The 5000-nt window shown below is 46.9% G+C and overlaps 1 protein-coding gene across 2 annotated transcripts in view; it reads left to right on the top strand.

Moving 5' to 3' along the window:
• Window positions 1–5000, top strand: part of LOC110504900 (SPARC (osteonectin), cwcv and kazal like domains proteoglycan 1) — a 447194-nt gene that overhangs the window by 375186 nt on the left and 67008 nt on the right. The gene's annotated exons all lie outside the window — the stretch shown is intronic.

The raw sequence follows: 5000 nt of genomic DNA, 5'->3' as shown, positions 1-5000 counted from the left end.
TCACAAAGTCTGCTGCCTCAGTTTGTATGATGGCAATTTGCATATACTCCAGAATGTTATGAAGAGTGATCAGATGAATTGCAATTAATTGCAATGTCCCTCTTTGCCATGCAAATGAACTGAATCCCCCCAAAACATTAACAATGCATTTAAGCCCTGGCACAGAAGGACCAGCTGACATTATGTCAGTGATTCTCTCATTAACACAGGTGTGAGTGTTGACGAGGACAAGGCTGGAGATCACTCTGTCATGCTGATTGAGTTCGAATAACAGACTGGAAGCTTCAAAAGGAGGGTGGTGCTTGGAATCATTGTTCTTCCTCTGTTAATCATGGTTACTTGCAAGGAAACACATGCCGTCATCATTGCTTTGCACAAAAAGGGCTTCACAGGCAAGGGTATTGCTGCCAGTAAGACTGCACCTAAATCAACCATTTATCGCATCATCAAGAACTTCAAGGAGAGCAGTTCAATTGTTGTGAAGAAGGCTTCAGGGCGCCCAAGAAAGTCCAGCAAGCGCCAGGACCGTCTCCTAAAATTCATTCAGCTGCGGGATCGGGGCACCACCAGTACAGAGCTTGCTCAGGAAGTGCAGCAGGCAGGTGTGAGTGCATCTGCACGCACAGTGAGGTGAAGACTTTTGGAGGATGGCCTGGTGTCAAGAAGGGCAGCAAAGAAGCCACTCTCTCCAGGAAAAACATCAGGGACAGACTGATATTCTGCAAAAGGTACAGGGATTGGATTGCTGAGGACTGGGGTAAAGTCATTTTCTCTGATGAATCCCCTTTCCGATTGTTTGGGGCATCCGGAAAAAAGCTTGTCTGGAGATGACAAGGTGAGAGCTACCATTAGTAATGTGTCATGGCAACAACAGTAAAGCATCCTGTGACCATTCATCTGTGGGGTTGTTTCTCAGCCAAGGGAGTGGGCTCACTCACAATTTTGCCTACGAATACAGCCATGAATAAAGAATGGTACCAACACATCCTCTGAGAGCAACTTCTCCCAACCATCCAGGAACAGTTTGGTGACGAACAATGCCTTTTCCAGCATGATGGAGCACCTTGCCATAAGGCAAAAGTGATAACTAAGTGGCTCGGGCAACAAAACACGGATATTTTGGGTCCATGGCCAGGAAAGTCCACAGACCTTAATCCCATTGAGAACTTGTGGTCAATCCTCAAGAGGCAGGTGGACAAACAAAACCCCACAAATTCTGACAAACTCCAAGCATTGATTATGCAATAATAGGCTGCCATCAGGCAGGATGTGGCCCAGAAGTTAATTGACAGCATGCCAGGGCGGATTGCAGAGGTCTTGAAAAAGAAGGGTCAACACTGCAAATATTGACTCTTTGCATCAACTTCATGAAAGTGTCAATAAAAGCCTTTGACACTTATGAAATGCTTGTAATTATACTTCAGTATTCCATAATAAAATCTGACAAAAATATCTAAAGACACTGAGGCAGCAGACTTTGTGAAAATTAATATTTGTGTCATTCTCAAAACTTTTGGCCACGACTGTATGTGTGTGTGTGTGTGTGTGTGTGTGTGTGTGTGTGTGTGTGTGTGTGTGTGTGTGAAATGTGTCAAGTGAAACGACATTAGGGGCTAATGTGACCGCTCACAGGAGAGAGGGAGAGGTGATGTCTGGGTCTGACAGCACACAGCTGAACCTGAGGAGGGGAGATGCACCTGGAGCACTTAAGAGGAAGGCTAATGAAGACAGACAGATGGACAGAGAGATACAAAGATAGAGGGAGTGGAAGAAGGAGAGTGGGATGCTGTGTGTTATTCCGTTCTGTCTGTCTCTGTCTCTGTCTCTCTCGCTCTGTCTCTCCCTCCAACCCTGTGCTCTGTCAGTCCGAATGATATCTGATGGGTTCACAGCAGGGTATCCAGGTGTGGTCTGTTAGCCTAATGCACCACACTCACAGACACACTCCATCCCATCACAGCCCGACACTTAACACACTAGAGACCACAAGCATGACCATACACATGGGTGATAGACACACAGCTATCTGACAGTGATCCCTCCCTCCTTCGCCATGCGTAAGGTGTTATCCACCCAGGCATAGATACCCTGACTAGAGGAAGCACACACTTGAACACACACGCCCGCACACACACACACACACACACACACACACACGCACACACACACACACACACACACACACACACACACACACACACACACACACACACGATACCACACACTCACACACACATACATTTCCGCTCTCCTGGGCTTTCAGGAGCAGCTGCGAGGAGGAGAGGAGGGAGGAGGAGCAGTGGGGGACATCTTAAGGAGATGCTAATCAGTCTCATCAACGTTTCATATTCAACCGTATTATCAGACATAATTGCTTTTTTATTCACTAGTGAGTGTTGGCAGCAAGTGGCATGTCTAATCTGTTATTATAGTGTTTGTTTCACAACAGATGGATAATTATAGACATCAAGGTGGTGTCTGCCTGCCGCACTGCGCTGCCGCTAACCTGAATGGGAATGTACCCGTCTGACAGCCAGAGATGTGTGACAGAATCTGTGGAAGACCCAGCTCTGTTCATTCTCAGTCAGTGTATGTACATTCCCCATACAGCCCAGTGGTCAGATTGATTTCTGCGAAGGCTTGTATTCTATATCTCACACCTCAGTGTTATTGTAGACAAAAAGGTGATGCTTCGTCAGACAGAGCAGACCACTTAACGAGAAGATTGCTGGGGGATTTGATCCGATGTAATTACCCTCATAGAAAAGGCCCTGGCAGACCAGGCCTCCATGACTCTGGTCTACACTGACAAGCAGCATCTATCCACCTGGAGTGAGGCTGAGTCATGGATGTGCCGCACCTCAGTGTGAGACTTTAAATAGTAACGGTCGCCTTCGGGCGCCATCTTAGCACCAAGACAATTCGATTGGAGTGATCAGCCATGTTCTTGTTAAATATTGTTATGGACCATTTGGAACCTGGAGGTGAGTTGGTTCTGTATCTACAGAATGGCTGAAGAAGAGAGTGGAGTGTAAAGCAAGTGTCATACAAAGCAATGGAAGTTGCCCAGCTTTGATTGGGCTCAATATAATTCCTTGCAATTCCAACTCAAATCAAATTAAATGTTGTTTGTCACATGTGCCGTATACATCAGGTGTTAGAACTTACAGTGAAATGCTTACTTACAAGCCCTTAACCAACAATGCAGTTTTAAGAAAATAACAAAAGAAGTTACAAAAGTTACAAAAAACGTAAGAGTTAAGAAAAACAAATAATTAAAGAGCAGCAGTAAATAACAATAGCGGGGCTTTATACAGGGGGTGCCGGTACAGAGTCAATGTGGAGGCTATATACAGGGGTTACCGGTACAGAGTCAATGTGGAGACTATATACAGGGTATTACGGTACAGAGTCAATGTGGAGGCTATATACAGGGGTTACCGGTACAGAGTCAATGTGGAGGCTATATACAGGGTATTACGGTACAGAGTCAATGTTGAGGCTATATACAGGGGGTACTGGTACAGAGTCAATGTGGAGGCTATATACAGGGTATTACGGTACAGAGTCAATGTTGAGGCTATATACAGGGGGTACCGGTACAGAGTCAATGTGTCAATGTGCGGGGCACCGGTGTCGAGGTATTTGAGATAATTATGTAAATGCAGGTAGGGTTGTCAAAGTGGCTATGCATAGATAATAACAGAGAGTATCAGCAGCATGGGGTAGGGGGGGTGCAAATAGTCTGGGCAGCCATTTGATTAGCTGTTCAGGAGTCTTATGGCTTGGGGGTAGAAACTGTTTAGAAGCCTCTTGGACCTAGACTTGGCGCTCCGGTACCGCTTGCCATGTGGTAGAAGAGAGAACTGTCTATGACTAGGGTGGCTGGAGTCTTTGATTAATTTTAGGGCCTTCCTCTGACACCGCCTGGTATAAAGGTCCTGGATGGCACGAAGCTTGGCCCCAGTGATGTACTGGGCCGTACGCTCTACCCTCTGTAGTGCCTTGTGGTCGGAGGCCAAGCAGTTGCCATACCAGGCAGTGACGCAACCCGTCAGGATGCTCTCGATGGTGCAGCTGTAAAACCTTTTGAGGATCTGAGGACCCATGTCAAATATTTTCAGTCTCCTGAGGGGGAATAGGTTTTGTTGTGCCCTCTTCACGACTGTCTTGGTGTGCTTGGACCATGTTAGTTTGTTGTTGATGTGGACACCAAGTACTTGAAGCTCTCAATCTGCTCCACTACAGCCCCGTCAATGGGAATGGGGGCATGCTCAGTCCTCTTTTTCCTGTAGTCCACAATAATCTCCTTTGTCTTGATCACGTTGAGGGAGAGGTTGTTGTCCTGGCATCACACGGCCAGGTCTCTGACCTCCTCCCTATAGGCTGTCTCGTTGTTGTCGGTGATCAGGCCTACCACCGTTGTGTCATCAGCAAACTTAATGATGGTGTTGGAGTCGTGCATGGCTGTGCAGTCATGAGTGAACATGGAGTACAGGAGGGGACTGAGCACTCACTCCCGAGTGGCCCCCGTGTGGAGGATCAGCGTGGCGGATGTGTGGTTACCTACCCATCACCACCTGGGGGCGGCCCGTCAGGAAGTCCAGAATCCAGTTGCAGAGGGAGGTGTTTAGTCCCAGGATCCTTAGCTTAGTGATGAGCTTTGAGGGTACTATGGTGTTGAACGCTGAGCTGTAGTCAATGAATAGCATTCTCACATAAGTGTTCCTTTTGTCCAGGTGGGAAAGGGCAGTGTGGAGTGCAATAGAGATTGCATCATCTGTGGATCTGTTGGTGCGGTATGCAAATTGGAGTGGGTCTAGGGTTTCTGGGATAATGGTGTTGATGTGAGCCATGACCAGCCTTTCAAAGCATTTCATGGCTACAGATGTGAGTGTTACGGGTCGGTAGTCATTTAGGCAGGTTACCTTAGTATTTTTGGGCACAGGGACTATTTGACTGCTACACTGTGCAATTTGAATGCAATTTGTATGCAATTA

This window comes from Oncorhynchus mykiss, chromosome 31 (genome assembly GCF_013265735.2).
Source record: "Oncorhynchus mykiss isolate Arlee chromosome 31, USDA_OmykA_1.1, whole genome shotgun sequence".
Lineage (NCBI taxonomy): Eukaryota > Metazoa > Chordata > Actinopteri > Salmoniformes > Salmonidae > Oncorhynchus > Oncorhynchus mykiss.
Note: the sequence above shows the minus strand (reverse complement) of the source record. Positions and strands in the feature narration are given on the sequence as shown.